The 17505-nt window shown below is 43.0% G+C and overlaps 1 non-coding gene across 1 annotated transcript; it reads left to right on the top strand.

Moving 5' to 3' along the window:
• The first annotated feature begins 5270 nt into the window (after positions 1–5270).
• On the top strand, positions 5271–5377 carry LOC142872836 (U6 spliceosomal RNA). The gene has a single exon (XR_012920922.1). It is a non-coding gene; the product is annotated as a U6 spliceosomal RNA (small nuclear RNA).
• The last annotated feature ends 12128 nt before the right edge of the window (positions 5378–17505 follow it).

Here is a 17505-nt window from a genome sequence, read left to right as displayed (position 1 = left end):
AAATGTTTTTCCCTCCTCTAATATTGGTGATAGTTAATGTATTTTTAGGATTATAAGTAAATATTTTTGTACCTATCTGTATATTCATCTTAATTAAATTTGTAGTTAAAAGATTTGACTTGTATCCAAAGCTTGTGGTAGCATTTAGTTGAGTTTCATCACATCACCCTCATAACTTGACATTGGCATGACGCAGGTCAGAGCCAGATCTCCCAAAGAAGCACACTTTTCTTCACTAACTCAGTTATTAGTGAAGCCTCTGTTCACTTGTCATTTGCCAGCTCTATTTGAGAATTAAGTCTTCATCTCTATTTATTTTAAGCTTATAAAAATATACTATGGTGATAGAGTAAAAGAGGTAGGTTTGACTTTTGAGTGACTTTTTGTCCCCTAACTGGTTTGAGGTCCCTTATAAAAACTGACAGTTCTTGAACAGCTTTCGTGGTCTATGAATATCCTAAACCGCTTGTAAATTAGTATCTCAGTGAAAAGCCTCGTGTTGCAATTAGGAAATAAAAAAAGAGGGAATGCACTTGACCACCCAGGCAGCACTTCACAGAGTTCTCAAACCACACGTATGATCCAGTCCTTGCCTTTGTAGGTCTAGAGACTGATATTTTTTTTAAAGCTCAGCGATGCTGTGTGTATAACTTCTCAAACTTCTAAGTGTCTAATTTATAAATTAGACTTCTTTAGAGTCTTCGTATGTATAATGAAGATAATGCTAATGTATAGATTAAATGGCCAAGTATGAAAAGACTGAGGAGACTTCCAGATATGAGCTACTCAATAAATGCCAATTCCTATTTAGTTCCCTTTAATATCACCTAAAAGGAAGCACCAATCTTTATGTACTACACACAAGAAAATTACAGACCATGTTTTTATGTTACTTTACATATCCTACAGAAGAAGTGTTACATTTTTTAATGTTGCTAAAGAATATTCTGAGTGCCAGGCTTGGTGGTGTTTCCCTGTATTCCCAGCCACTTGGGAGGCTACGGTGGGAAGATCACTTGAGTCTGGGAGTTCAAGACCAGCTTGGGCCCATATAGTGAGACCCCCATCTCAAAAAAAAACCATTCTGAATGAAAAAACTGAGAGATTGAGTGATAAATGTTGACATTTTGCTAATAACATGCCAGGACTTCATGTAAATCATTGAACTTTCCAACTGAAAGTGTCACTGGAAAGTATTTCACTATTCTTTTAAGTCACAGGTTACTGAGAAGCAGAAAGATTAAGTAGCTTACCTGAGATCACACAGCTAGGTTAAGTAATGTTAGCCAGAACAACAAGTCATGAAATAATAGACTGTGTTTTAAAAATTAATTTATGAATTAGTTATTTGTAAGTCGAAATTAATTTTCTCACAGAAAATTATGATTACACTTTCAGAATAGCCACAAAATTCCCTTCAACACAATTCTATCAAAGTACCATATGGGGTCTTAGATTCCCAAGGAAGAAGAGACAAAGAAAGGGTCATGAAGTCCAAACATCTCAGTTTAACAATTGGTGATCTGGCCACAGCTACTTCTTCAGTTTTCTCTCCCATTATTCATTTTCTTGTGTAGATACAGAGAAATTAAATTCCTTAACCAAAATTGCATTGCTAATTATTTCTTCTGTCCAAAAAACAATTATTTCCATAATTCTAAAACCAGTATAGTATAGCACTATTTGCATTGAATGACCCATGTTGGCCTTAATGAATGTAAACACGGTTGGGAGAGTAGAATGAAAATCCCATCAGCCTTGATCAAATAAACTTGATTTTTTTAGCAATTCATGATTGTCCTGTTTTAAAAAAATTTTTTTAGCTAGATTTTACAAACTAAATTTTTACATTAAGTCCAGCCTAGTATACCCATGAGCAATTTCTTTAAAAAATAAATAAGGATAAGTAGAGATGAGAAACCAAACATCCTTTCGATTCTCTTATTTTTTTTCACCTATTCTCTCTTCTCTAAATTATTAGGACCATAAGAATCATAAAGGAGTATTAATCATAAAGAAATGAGAATGTTGAGTCTTCATAAATTGTATATGTATGTTAAAATTTTAAAGATGGTTAGAGATGATATCAATATATAAATTGCTTATAAAAATATTTGTTAATGCTTAAGATGACCACATTTCGCAATTGCATAGGATGTATTATTTCAGAAACTATGATAAAAGACTGGTTCCCATAGATGAGAAAGTAAATTATCTTCTATGATCCAAAGAATTGAAATCCATGTCAGCAATAATAAGATTCAATTGTAATAGCAAAAACAATTGGAAACAATTTAAATATCCATCAATATAGGAAAATGGTGAAATGAATTATAATACAGCCATACAAAAGGATATTATGGGGGGGGGAGGAATGGGCATTTATTGAAACCTTAAAATCTGTACTCCCATAATATACCAAAATAAAAATAAAGGATATTATCAGCCATTAAAAGAATAAAGTACATCTTATATGAGCTGGCATAGGAAGATTTTTTTTTTATTCATATTGTTTTGTGAAAAAGTAAGTTGCAGAACCATGTATAGAGTATAACCCCAGAGCAGTTAACTGATATTTATACTTCTGAATAGTTATCAATATGTTTACATATCTATGTCTATTTTTACATAAATTGGATCATTCTATACATTTTGTTACGTAATTTTCACTTGTAAAACCGAATTAGAGATTTTAAGACAATATAAAAATACATCTAAAATTACATCATATTTAAGAACTACATTTATTCATTTTAGCCAAAACTTAAGTAAAAAGGATCCAGCTATCAAAGCAGGTGTGGTAGGAGCATCCCAGGCAGAAGGAGCAGCAAGTGCAGGCAGAGACTGTGAGGCAGGAAAGAGCCTGGTGTTCAGAGGAACAGAGAGGGGGCTGCGGAGGCTGAAGCGCATTGAGTGAAGGGGATTACGCCGGGCCTTGTATGTATCATAAAGAGCTTGGATTTCGTTTTAACTTAAATGGGTAGCCATTAGAGTGTTTAAAACAAGAGATCATACAATCTGACCTGTTTTGAAAGGTCCCCTGGTGTCCTGACCCCTCCCTCTGCCATCTTACCCACTGCAAGAGATATGCATTCCTGTCCAGAGCCACGCTGGCCAATAGAAATAGAAAGAGGCTGTGTATGCAATTTAAACCTTTCTAGCAGCCACATTAAAAAAAATTATCTTGATATTTTTTATCTAGTCCAATATATACAAAATGTTAACATTTTAACATGTAATCAACCTAAAAATTACCAAAATGTTTTGATTCTTTTCTTTTCTACTAAGTCCTCAAAATCTGGAGTGTATTTAATGTGTATAGCACATCTCAGTTCAAACTAGCCGCATGTGGTGCTCAATAGCTACTCTTGGCTCGTGGCTACTGTATTGGGCAGTGCAGACCCAGAGCTTTACCTTTCTCCTAAGAGATTTAACCAGAAGCCTCATTCCCATCTGACTTCAACATCTCATAAAACCCCACTTCTCTCAAACTGGTTGTGTTTTCAAGTCTGAGTGTAAAAGTGTATGGTAAGTCTACATTTCTGCTTTATTTTGTTGTTGTTAAGAAAAAGAGGAGGGGCTTCACTCACTATAGAGGAGGACAAGAGGGAGATCAGAGTAGTACCAATGAGGTTGGCTCTTGACTTGAACTAAGTGAAAATAGAAAGATGCAACCTGGTTTGCTATGCTTGCTGGAGAAGAATGGACAAAACATACTGATGAATTGGATGTGAGTTGAGAAGGATAGAAAAAGAATGACTTCTAGGTTTTTAGTGTGAGCAACTGGATGCATAATGATGCCATTTACTGAGATGGGAAAGACCGGGGATCATGCCGGTATGGAATGTATGTGGAGATGGAAATAAAGAATCTGTTTTGAATGTAGACAACACTACCTGACTTCAAGACTTACTATTATATAAAGGTACATTAATCAAGATAGTGTGGTTCTGATGAAAAAATAGACAAAAAGATAAATGAAACAAAATGGAGAGCCTAGGAAAAGACCCACATAAATAGTCAACTGGTTTTTGACAAAAGAGCAAAGGCAATGCAATGGAGCAAAGAGAGTCTCTTCAACAAATGGTGCTGGAACAACCGGACATTTACATGCAAAAATAAATAAATAATCTAGACACAGACCTTATACCCTTCACAAAAATTAACTCAAAATGAACCATAAACTTAAATGTAAGACATAAAACTATAAAACTCTGAGAAGATAACATGGGAGAAAACCTAAATGACCTTGAATTTGATAATGTCTTTTTAGATACAACACCAAAGGCATGATCCATGAAAGAAAGAATTGATAAGCTGAACTTCATTAAAATTAAAAACTTCTATGTGAAAGATACCATCAAAAGAATGAGAAGACAAGCCACAGACTCGGAAAAAATATTTGCAAAAGACATATCTGATAAAGGTCTTACTGGGACTGTTATCCAAAATATACAAAGAATTCCTAAAACTCAACAATAAAAAAATGAACAACCCAGTTAAGAAATGTTTTGAATGCAGATTCAAGATGGCTGTTAAACACCCTTGGGTAGATGTCCACTTGACCACTACTAAATACACATGTCCGACGCTCAGAGGAAAGTCTGAGGAAGCAGGTATATAAATTTAGACTCATTCCCATGTGCATGGTATTTAAAACCTGGGGACCAGAGTAGATCAACTAGACAAGAGAGAAGTGGAGAGGGCCCAGGAATGAGCCTGGTGCAGCCAGCGAGAGAAGCAGGAGGGCCAGCAAGACAGACAGAGACAAGCAGCTGCTGAGGGAGGAACAAACCATGAGAGGAAGGTGTCAGAGCAGACCAGAGAAAATAATTTCAAGAAGAGCAAATGTCAGGCGCAGTGGCTCATGCCTGTAATCCTAGCACTCTGGGAGGCTGAGGCGGTAGGATCACTGGAGCTCAGGAGTTCAAGACCAGCCTGAGCAAGAGCGAGACCCCATCTCTACTAAAAAAATAGAAAGAAATTAGCTGGACAACATAAAATATATAGAAAAAATTAGCCGGCATGGTGGCGCATGCCTATAGTCCCAGCTACTCAGGAGGCTGAGGCAGGAGGATCGCCTGAGCCCAGGAGTTTGAGGTTGCTGTGAGCTAGGCTGATGCCAAGGCACTCTAGCCTGAGCAACAGAGTGAGACTCTGTCTCAGAAAAAGAAAAAAAGAAGAGAGCAAATGCTGCTGAGCAGCTGAAAAAAAAATGGAGACAAAGATGTGCTGCTTGACAAGTTCCATTTCATTTAAAAGCAAGCCCAGTGCTCGCTTCGGCAGCTCATATACTAAAATTGGAATGATACAGGGAAGATCGGCGTAGCCCCCACGCAAGGATGACACGCAAATTCGTGAAGCGTTCCATATTAAATAAATAAATAAAAGCAAGTCCAGATTACTCTTTTGAGAAGTTTGGCCATAAAGGGGACAAGGATACAGATACAGGCTGCTGTCAAAAAAAAAAAATAATAATAAAATAAAAAAATAAAGGGGACAAGAAAAATGGGGGAGAGGCTGGAGGGAGATGCGAGGCAAAGGGGGTTTTTGTTTGCTTGGTTGGTTTTGTTTTTTATTAACAGCAGTGGGAAGTGCTAGAGCAAGCTGGATGTTGGTGGGTTCCCGAGAGGCGGGGCGTGCCCGGCTGGTGAGGCCGGAGGGCAAGGGGTGACAGAGGGAACACGGTCCTGGAGAGGCTGCCGGGGGCTGAGACCTGGAGCACAGGCAGAGGGACTGGGCTTTGGTAGACGCAGGGAAGTGGCCTGCCCTGGAACAGAGGTGAAGACACAGGTACGTGTGCGGCTGCTGTGTTCTCAGTGAAGTGGGAGTGCAGCCACGGGCAGAGGGGCTGTGGAAAGAGTAGGCTTGCAGGGAAAGGGAAGCTTCCACACAGCCCTCTTCAGCGTGCCCTGGCTGTTCTGTTTTTGTTTTTGTTTTTGTTTTTTGAACCTAGATTCTAGGAGCTGACACAGAATCCTGGAGGACCCCCCTCATTAACCCTTTAGTTGCTGGGTTGTGGGGAAATGGGGCAGCCGTTGACTCAACCGTTTCTCCGTTACTTCCAAAGGATTAAGTCGCATGTTGAGCTGGACACGCGACAGGCACCGGCCGGCCAGTCCTGGGAGAGTGAGTACCTCTGCCTCCTCCTGCTCCTGTTCTTTACTTCGCTCCTGGGAATAAAAAATACTAGGGTTTAAGGAAATCTCTCACTAGGCTCTGCCTTTTGTCTTTCTATGTTTGTGTTAGGATTCCTTGGTTCTTGCTCTCAAGAGGCCTGCCACATGCGAGCAGGTCACCTGTTTCCGACAGCTACCCGTCTTCAGAAAAGCTTCCGTCCCTTGGCTGGAGTCTCGCGGGCCGGCTGCTGACACCAGTGGTACGAGTGGGGGTGGGGGAGCGGTGTGTACAGTTCATAGCCTTTCCTTGCGATCCTCTGAAATCCCATGAAAATGCAGACAAGGGACCACCTCTTGAACTTTTGAGGCTGTTGCCTGAGTGGATTAACTAACCCTATTTACTAATATCTCTCTTCTCCCACTGAGGACCCTCGTCTTTAGAATTCAGTGTTCTTTTTGCTTCAGACAAAGCCTCCAGTTTGCTGCTCTTCTGATCACAGCGTGAGAGCAAGCTTATTTGCTCTGGTCAGATGTTGTGTGTAAGCGATTTCAGTCATTTGCCTCATTGTATTTGTGTCATTTGGGGGTGAATTCCGGGAACCTTGGGGCATCATTTCTTTTTTACTCGAAAGTAGATTCAATGAAAAACTGTATTTCTAGGGAATAGAATAGATTTGGCTAAGTTTTATTTCCAAGGAAGGAATCTATCCTGTGGCTTAACTCCTACAAAGCTACATAGGATATCTGGTTTGACTGAGGTCTTTATCCAATTTAAACAATATAACAAATGAAACCTGTATTTCCTTGTATTGCATCCTTGGATTAGAAAAGACCAACTCAAGCATTGGGACCAATGTCCCACCTTTCACCCAGGAATGCTTCCACATATCCCAAACACTGTTGATTGTTTACCCATAACCATCTCACATACCCGCCACACTCCCCTTTTCCTTGCTAACAAAATCTCAATTTTGTTCCCCAAAGAAGTGAGTGTGCCCAGCTCCAGGAAATGAATCATTATCGGTCTAAACTCATCATGATCTCCTGCTTTTCCTTTGCCAGTGATAGGGCTAGGCAGGTGAGCCAGCTCTGGCCTGGGAACATGAGGGGTCTGGGGAGGGGGCTTGGCAGAGCTTTGGAGAAGGGGGCAATTTTCTTCCCTGATACAAAGAAGGAGACAAGAAGAGATACCTACTCTCTTTCCTCCTGTTGTGAGGACTTGGGGTGAATTCCAGTGCCCTCTGGACATCATTCCTTTTTTATATGAAAATAGATGTATTTAATGAAGACCTGTATTTGGAGTTACACAAGGGGACAGCCAAGAGATGGGCAGAGAAGCAGCCCCTAGACTTGGTTAGCCAATCGGGATCAGCCTCCCACAGATGTCTTGTTTCTGTAAGCATTAAATGCCCTTGTTACTTAAGCCACTTTTAGTTGAGTGTTCCGTTACTTGTAAAAGCCTCCAGATATACCTGACTTTATAGAACTTGCTATGCTCAAGAGCATTGATAACTAATGTTCTTCATCGAGGCCCAACAAAAACAATTCCCAGCCCCTACCTGGCGATGAAGCCACAGTTCTTTACTAGCTTGTTAAAGACTGTTAGATACCCAAGAGTATTATAAGAGCAAGGTGTTTCCATTCTTCTGGTTTTCTAGTGCAGTTTGGCTAAATAGAATATTACAAATAAAATTATTTTTCAATGACTAATCTATAGAAGAGAGAATGTCAGTATTCCTAAATTGCCATCCCCAGAGTTTTTAACCTTTCTGATTCAGAATTTGAGTTCTTAATTGGGTCAGACTTTGGGAATTATTGGAAACCCACCGTGAACAGCCTCTATTACCTGAAGCAGGCACTTGCTTTTTGGTTGCTACAGAAGCGCACCTACATTATTAAAGTACAAAATAGTATTCATTCTTTATGGCTTGGCATTTGTTAACCTTATTTGTCACGTCAACACTTTATCCACTTTTTATCCACTAGACACTTAAATTTGTTCTATATTTGATATTTTCATCACATTTTTTCTCCTTTCCAACCCATTCATATCTTTAAGCCTTGTGTCCCTGAAAATGTGGGAATATGGCTAAACCTCATTTTGGGGAATGCTAGATCAATTTAGGAAATAACCCTGCAGAGATATATAGAATCAACTACCAAATGTGTATCTTTAGTTTACCAGGTTTTCTGTTTTTCCTGTCTTTTTTTGAGATACAATTAAGGTGTTTAGGTTAAAATCAGCACCAGAAAATCTCTGATATTTTGTAATAAACAAAAACAAACAATTATAAGCTACCACTTGCTCAGAGCCTAAAATAAATCGTGCAACAAGCCTAAATGAAAGAAGCACAACTTTTATTTCATTCTGGGTTTTAATTTTTCAGGTGGCCAAGGCAGATTTAGTTATTGCAGTAGACACAGCTTATTTGCTTAACTAAATGAATTAGGGGTGGGCGGGGAGGGGAGAGGAGGAGAGGAACTAGTGACAAAAGAACACTGATCAAGTTAGAACTTTTACTGAATTTACTTAAATTCAGTCAGTGCCGATTTGTAGGCCAATGAGCATTTTTGCAAGTGGTTTATTGAACTTATTTTCAAATTCCGCATAGAGCACTGATTGCATCAAGCAAGATGAATAATTTATCTCCAGCATCACTGGAGCAAAAACTGGTAGTGTAGAACTTGTTCATTAGATTTAACAAGCATGCATGAGCCCAGGCCTGCACCAGGCCATAAGGACTATTGATCTCTTGAAACTTAGGCCTGTGGCAAAGGGGTTTCAACGTTGTCTCAGTTTTACCTTGGTAATATAATTTTTGGAAGTGACTGAGTGATGACACAGGAAAGTCAATGCCATTGAATGGCATGCCATGCAGGGCTACATGGGGAAGCACCAGGTTTGGTCTGGGGTAGAGGGGCAAAAGGGATGAGGAGAAAGCCTAGGCCAGAGAATTCACTGTGTTTCCGTGGGAAAGGCAAGGCTGGGCAGGGGACACAGCTTCCGATTGACTATTCTGAATAATTTAGCCTGGCTCTGGGCCATAGGAGTGGACTCTAATTGCCTGGTACCTGGCCCTGGGTGAGAGCAGGAGAAATATTGGCCGGTATGTAAGAGTTAGATAAGGAGGTAGCTGGGAGTGTGACTCATGATTGGCTACAGGGTTTGTAATATGACTTTTGCGTGTCTGTGAAGGCTGGATCACAGAGGAGATATAAACAGTTTTGGCCATTAATTTGGCCTTGTGCCTTATGGATACCAAATAGACAAGTACAGAATCTAAGAAAACATAGAACAAAAGCCCACATGATTAGGTAGTCTCAGTGCAGATCAAAGCTCCTACATAAAAACAACTTAAAAACTACGCTGTGTACCAATGAGCACATGAAAAAACAATTAACCACATAGCTATGCCATGTTTTAATTATAAAAATGTGCAGTAAAGAATTTGGTCTTGCCTGTAGAGAGATCTGGCCTTTGCCCTCAGCTTCTGGGATTAATCTATGTCATACCTGTTAAGAATTGTCTTTGGTTGGGGCAGGGATGACCGCACGAGATCTTAGGGTGCAGGCTAGCCTTGCCAGAAAGACCCAGCCATGTGATTAAGGGAGGGGATTTGGGTCATGTAGTGTCAGTTGACCTGCAGAATGAGATCAATCATGTGGGCAATCATTCAATCAATCATGCCTCCGTAATGAAGCCCCAGTAAAAACTCTGGACACTGAAGTTGAATGACCCTCCCTGGTTGGCAGTACTCCTTGTGTACTGTCACACACTGATGCCAGGAAGATAACGTGCTCTGACTCGAAGAGAACAATGGGAGCTGCATGTTTAGAAACTCCCAGACTGCCCTATGTGTCTCTCACTTTGGCTGATTTTAATCTGTTCCCTTTCCCTGTGATAAACCAGAAACGTGGATATAACAGTAATAGCTTTCAGTGAGATCTAGGGAACCCCCCAAATGTGAGGCTGGTGTTAGAAGTGAAGGCAGCCTTAGAGACTGTGACCCCAACCTTTACAGTTTGGCTAAGTCTGGACATGGAAAGAAGGAAGAAAGGATGGGAGGAAGGAAAGAAGGAAGAGACCCTGTCTATACAAAAAATTAAAAAATTTAGCCACCATACCTGGCTAATTTTTTAAATTTTTGTATAGATAGGGTCTCATTATATTGCCCAGCCTGGTCTCAAAATCCTGGGTTTAAGCAATCCTCTTACCTTGGCCTCCCAAAGTGCTAGGATTACTGGTGTAAGCCACCACACCCAGCCTCAAGAGGTCACTATTGGAAGAAAAGGAGGTTTGAAGAAAGGCTGAACCACATCTTAGGTTCTTTCCCTTTTGGAGAAATCAAATTCTTGAGGCACTGATGCAAATGTTCTTTGCAAAATATGAAATTCACTTGAAAATCAAGAATATCTCTTTATTATTATTATTAGCTGCTGAGAAGACTCAGACCCAAGAGAACCCTGGATAGGAGTTCTCAAGGATATATCTTTAGAACAACATATGAGTCAATATGTTTCTTAGTAAAGCAATTTGGCTTTACTGGGATAAACAGCTTTCACTGGTGTGACAGATCAAGACCCTGTCTCAAAAAAAAAATTGATCTCTTGAAAGCTTCCTAAATGGGGCTCCTGTTTTTTTGGGGGGAAGGGGTGTTTTGTTTTTTTGTTTTTTTTTTTTGAGACAGAGTCTCTCTCTGTTGCCCAGGCTACAGTGCCATAGCATCAGCCTAGCTCACAGCAACCTCAAATTCCTGGGCTCAGGCAATCCTCCTGCCTCAGCCTCCCAAGTAGCTGGGACTACAGGCATGCACCACCATGCACAGCTAATTTTTTCTATATATTTTTAGTTGTCCAGCTAATTTCTTTCTATTTTTAGTAGAGACAGGGTCTCGCTCTTGCTCAAGCTGGTCTCGAACTCCTGAGCTCAAACGATCGACCTTCCTCGGCCTCCCAGAGTGCTAGGATTACAGGCGTGAGCCACCGCGCCTGGCCAGAAGCTCCTGTTTTTCAACTATACAATCTCCTCCCCCACCCCCATTTTTCAGAACCTGTAACTGTCACTATGTGATTATGTACATAGTGGTTTAGTTCACGTATTTTTATATATCCATCTTTTCTCCCCTGCAAAGTTATAAAGCTCATATAGATTAGGTACTGTGTTTGTTATATAGTGCTGCACAACAAATTATCCCAAATTTTAGCATCTTAAAACAATAATAGCATTTGTTATCTAACACAGTTTCTCTCTATGTTGCCCAGAGATTTGGAGGCAGCTCGGCTGTGCTGCAGTCATCTGAGGGCTTGGCTGGAGCTGGAGTCTCTGCTGCTGAGAGCTGACTCTCGTGGCTGCCAAACTGATGCCACCTAGTTTCTCGCCCAAGGACTCCTCCATGGCGCTCCTCCACAGAGCTGCTCAGGAGTCCTCATGACATGGCCCCTGGCTTGCCCCAGAGTGATGCAAGCGAGAGCAAGGCAAAGCCGTGAGGTCTTCTAGGCTCACAAGTCACACACTGTCATTTCCAAAATATCCTACTGGTTACTCAGATCAGCCCTCTCCTGGGTGATGAGTACCAGGAGGCAGGAATCGTTTGGGGCCATCTTAGAGGCTGGCTACCATAGGGCCCCTGTCTTTTATACATTCTTTATGTTATGCCTTTGGCATAGGTATGGTCACTTAAAAGAACCCAACTATGTAGAAATATTATGATGCATCAGAAAGCTGATTCCCTTAATTATAACTGAAGACACAGTGTGTAAAAGGACAAGTCTTAGGTCAATTTGCCTGGGACGCACCTCCAAGGCAGACATTTGCATGCGAGCGGCTTGTTGTAGAGAGCCCTCTGGATCACCAGGACTCTTTGGGGAGTGGAGGAACTAGGATTGGGACCAGGGAAGTGTAGAAAGAACAGCAAAGGCCTCGGCCAATCCCAAGGGGAGCTCTGGAGCTAGGGTGGTCCTTCAAAGTATTAATACTGTGGAAATTGGCAATGCTACAAATCAGGGTTATTTAAACCCTGATTTAAACCCTGAGTTGGTTATTAATCATTCACCAGCATACAAGTAATCTATTGAATCTCTTTCTCTGAGATCCAGAATGTACTATTTTAGCAAATTAAAATTTCTGAGAAGTCCTACAATAAGGAAATTTGTTTAACTTTGTGAAACAAACATTTCCCAAACGTCTGACATGGGTGTAAATCGCAGTCCACAGACTCAAGTATATAAGAAGCTATTTAATTTTTAAGTCCCTTTCTTCCTGATTGATGGGGGGATGCATAACCTCCCCTTTTCCTAGAATTCTCTCACCCACCCAACCTTTCTGGTCCTCACTCGTCGGTCCCACTGCTGGGGTGCCCGAATCCCTGCCCACTTGCCACACACCCTGCCAGGTCTGAGCACTGAGCTTCTTTCTGGGAGACATCTCTGTCCTTAAGGCGGGAGCACTCTCTCCAGCCCCACGGTGCGGGCCTGTCGCACTGCCCTGCCTGGCTCATGGGAGCATGTGGCCGTTTGTCTGTCACCTCCCTGGTGCTCTGCTTGAGGGCTGGGCCTGGGCCCATGCTCAACCACGACAGATGGGCTCCCTCCCTCTGCCGCTGCCCTCCCTTCCCTCCTCTTCCCTGTCCTCCTCTCCTCCCTGCCTCCCCTTCTCCTTTTCTTCCATCCCTCCTTGAAACTGTTTCCAGGCCAAGGTAAATCCTCTCTGTTCCTGCAGCCTTTGCTTGAGAGTCGGCTGCGTTCTCCTGAGGACATCGGTGTTGTTTCCTGTTTTACCAGAAGCCTCCCAGAGGTAATGTGCACATACCCCTCCCTGTCTGCTTAAGTGGGGAGAAAGGTGTGGAAACTGAGGGGAGGGGAGGCGAAGAAGCTCCTGTCTAAAACTGCCTTTCACTCCACCTATTTGACTTTGCAACAGTTTTGCGGCAAACAGTTCAGGGAAACTCTGCAAATGGCTTCCCACTGGCCACTTCCCTGCTGGGAGCCAAGGAGGTGCCCCAGGGTGGCCTCTGGGCTCACAGTGTGTGACACCCAGCAGGGGAAGCACTTTCGTGTGCAGACTGTCAGCCCTTCCCAGGGTAGAGGCCCCGGAACCCAGTTGACCTGGAGTGACTGAGTCCTGAGCCGAGGGCTGGTGCGGGAGGGGTTGCTGTTTGCGGTGACTCTGAAAACTATCTTACCGGATTGCATTTTTCTCCATCCAGTTGCACTTGTTTCCACAGAAAATACTGTCTGAGAGGACAGTGGCTCTTTTGAAAAGGATTCTGATCCCCACTGTGATCGTGTAAGTCTCTGGAAGCATCTTATAATTCCACCCCAAAATTAATGAATTGATTTAGAAGTGAGACCAAAATGTGAAGTCTCCACCGGACTAAAACAAATTCAAAACCAGTTAAGTGGGAATGATTTGATAGCCAACCATTTCTAAATCTTTTATTTCATATATTTTAGCTTTTATATTTGTGGCAACTAAGATAACAGATCCTTATCTTAGACCTGGATAAGGCCTAGATAAGAGACCTAGATAAGATCAACAAATCACCAAATGCTAATTGTTTCTGCTGGGTGTAGGTCTCGGAGAGATAAACAGCTTATAAATTAAATAGCATCTAAGGGTGCCATTCCCAACTCAAAGGCTGCTCCGTGCTCTCCAGAGAAATAATTTCCTCTTATTCCATAGTTAGACATTTTTATTTTTAAAAACTGTGATCAATGAATATGTTACCTGTCGCGCCCGCCTCGCCAGCAAGGAAGACACGGCAACCAGAGTTCTTCTGACAGCGCTTTAATGGGGATTGCTTAGCTAGTTACATGCGGAAGACGCCGAGGTGTTCTCGGCAGCTGCTTATATAGACAGTAAGTACACGGGGCATACCCTGATTGGCCAACACAGAACAGGGGAGGAGGCAAGGCTTTGCACATGCGCTGAACATCTGTTTGTCAGACGCACAGTAGGGTGTGACCAGGAAGCGGGCGCCATCTTAGAATGGCGTTGCCGCCGCGCCCCACAGTTACCCTTCTACTGCCAAATTTAAAAGAGGAGAAAAAAATTAAGAAAGAGGAATTTAATAAATTGAACGCTAATGACATTTCATTCTTCTGCAAATCATTGAAATAAGCCTGTGTCTTGGACCATCGTTTGGTCCTGTATGTCGTTTTCCACGAGGAGCTACTTTCCCAGTGCTGAAGTGTGACGACCCCCAGGTGCAGGATGAGGTGGCCTCGCACCTTTCGACACCTGCTCTCACACCGCAGCTGTTGGCTGCCATTTAGGATCGTGCCTCCGGTCCATTTCTAAGTGCTATTATACCATCAGACTTCTCAATGCCAGTTAGTATGTTTTAACTTCCTCGTGAATGTCAGTTGTGGCTTTTCCAGCTTCCATCTCAAGTGAGGGCCGTGAGGGTCGACTAGCACTACCGCTTTATTGTGCCAGAAAGGCAGACATCGAATGCAGCGCAGTGTGAAGAGCTGTTTTCTTTCTTTCCCTTTTTTCTTCAGTCTCTGAACATCTGTTTAGAAGAGTGTTATCTGGGTAATGTCATTTCTCACTCTGCTTTAGTCATGGTATGTCAAATGTGTTAGAAATTCTAAAGACAAAAATGTGTTCATTCCTTCTTCGTGCATCCATCCATCCATTCATCCATATATTTATTTCATCATTTTTTCCTTCTCATGTTTAGCAAGCTCTTCTGGTTCAGACCCTGAGCAGAGTGCTAGATGAAAGACAAATGTTGAGTTGGGCACATTTCTTTCTGCTGAGCTCAGAGGGAGAGGCCAGGATCGTAAATACTTATTACAGTAGAAAGCACGGTGGGCAGGCCCCACCCGGCTTGGCCAGGCAGGAGGATTCCAGCGAGGGGATGATAAAGCCGAGGAGAGCAGAAGAGAACAGCAGCTTGCAGGTCCCTGGCTGGGCCAGCCTGGGAAGCGAATGAATAAGGGCCTGCGAGTCTGGGGTACGGAGTGCAGGCTTAGCACTTGACCCGGGCTATCGGGCTATCTCGTTGTACTCTCAGGTAACCCAGGACACAGGTCCTTCCTAGCTGCTCTAAAGTGGGGGCAAGCAGGATGGGGAAGAAATCCTGCCTACTATGACTTTGGGAAGGAACCTACCCTTCCTCGGCCTCAGTGTCCTCATATATTAAATGGGGAGCATAACAATTTCTACCTGTCAGGCTTACTGGAGGATTACATGAATTTATACATGTGAAGCACTTAGAATAGTGCATGAATTCAATACATAGTAGCTATCATCACTATATCTCATTGTATTCTTCACTAATTAGGCTTAGTGAGTATGATTAAATGACCTAAATCACCCAGCTAAAACGGGGAAGAGCTAGGTCAAATCTCTTCCTTACCTACAATACTGTGTGCAGCATACCATGGGACCACACAGGATGACCACCTAATCAAGAGTGGATACAGGCCAGGTACGGTGGCCCGTACCTGTAATCCCCACACTTTGGGAGGCTGAAGCAGGAGGATCAGTTGAGCCCAGGAGTTCAAGGCTGCAGTGAGCTCTGGTCACACCACTGCACTCCAGCTTGGGTGACAGAGCAAGACTGTCTCTAAAAAAAGTGAGAGAGAGAGAGGAAGAGGGAGAGAGAGAGAGAGAGAGAGAGAGAGAGAGGAGAGACTGGATGCAACCAAGGAGGGCTTCCTGTAGGAGGTGACATCTAAGCTGACTTTGAGTTGGAACAAAGGCCAAGAGTTTGCCAGGGAAAGAAGTGGGGAAAGACATTTTAAAGACAGGAAGCAGATTGTGTAAAGGCCTGGAGGCATGAGCAAGCCTGTGTACTGGGAGGACTGAGGTATGGCTTGGGGTGAGGGGAACGAGGGGCCAGAGCACAGACAGATGGCTGAGGAGTTTGGAATGAGTCCTGAGGGCAGTGCAGATTCTGTGTTCCGGTTTTGGTGCTAGTCATTTGAGTGTTTATAGGAAGGGTGGTGGCAGGTGGAGAAGCGAAAGAGAAACTTGAAAATATAGGTCATCTGTACTTACAATTTACTTATGTTTTTCTTTAAATGCCTTGCTCTTTTTACTTAAACGTATTTTTAAAAAGAAACTTTATATCACAACCAGAAATGGGAAGCTCACGGTGTCCGCTGTGTTTCAGTATTCAGATATTTTTCTGATTTCAAAGGGTGATATAGTGCATATGCCCCACAGTAGTTACCCACCGAGGGCCAAAGAATCAATGAATATTTCTCAGAGAACTGCATGCATACTTACATCAAGTAGGATAAAGACTGTATGTAACTTGTCTCAAATGAGCTTTGGCTCCAAACTTATAAAAACTTTTCATTTTTCAGAGCTGTTTAGATTTTAGAATGTGGATGAGCAGTATCACTTGCTGGAACTAGACGGTGACAGAAAATCTATTCATTGCAAACAGACGTGATTAGAGTCCAGTTCGCCCTGCAGCCGTGGCTCCAGAGGCGCTGTCCTTGTTGGAGAGGAGAGGCACAGGCGCCAGGGAGGCGTTCAGAGCCTCCACTTGCAACATGGACAGTGCAGCTGGGTGTCGGGTATACGGGAACCCTAGTAATGTTCTTGCAACTTTCCTATAAATCTTAAACTATTCTCAAATTTAAAACTGATTTTTTAAAAAAGGCAACTAGCACCAAATCAGACCTTCTCCATCAAAAAATCACTTTCTCATTCAGTGGTTCTATTTTTAATACTTCCTCCTCTTCCCCTTGAAAATCACTCCGTGGACCTCCCCTTCCCCCAGGGCAGGCACCCAGGCTTTGGGAGACCCTGGCTGGGTGGGCGGGGCCATGTTGTCTCTGCACATGAGTTTTCATCCAAGGTGTTTAAGTGGCTTTGGAGGTGCCTTGAGAATACTGTTTGGGGATGCAGGTAAGCAGTTTGGCCAGAGAAGGAAGAGATTGGGGAGGAGAGGGAAAGAGTTGTGGCCAGGTTGGCCAGCTGATGGCAGATGGCAGGAGGGGACAGATGTGGGACAGACGTGAGTGGACTGGAGGGTTCAGAGCGGCAGGAATGCAGGCCCACTGGGGACGCCTGTATAGGGAAGTGTGTCGGGGGCAGGTAGGGCAGGATGCTGACTTCCAGAGGGCTGAGGGCATCTCGAGGGGAGGGTCCTGCAAGGGGCTACCCCATGCCCAGAGTTCCGCAACAGAGACTCAGGTTCAGATCCTTTTTCAGATCATAATGGGCCCCAGGGCTGGAGAACATGTCCTGGAGAGAGAAAAGGGACACTCCACTCTCCCAACTCCTCATCTTCCCCCCCCACACAGCTTACGTGGCAGAATGGGGGTGGGCAGAGGCACAGGTGGGGGGGGAGAGACCCAGGCTTGCCACAAATTGGGAAAGGGACGGAGGGTCCCCCATGCTACCTCATTCTAGGTGGAAAAG

This window comes from Microcebus murinus, chromosome 8, assembly GCF_040939455.1.
Source record: "Microcebus murinus isolate Inina chromosome 8, M.murinus_Inina_mat1.0, whole genome shotgun sequence".
In the NCBI taxonomy this organism is placed as follows: domain Eukaryota; kingdom Metazoa; phylum Chordata; class Mammalia; order Primates; family Cheirogaleidae; genus Microcebus; species Microcebus murinus.
The sequence above is the reverse complement of the archived record's forward strand: the minus strand, read 5'-3'. Positions and strand labels throughout refer to the sequence as shown.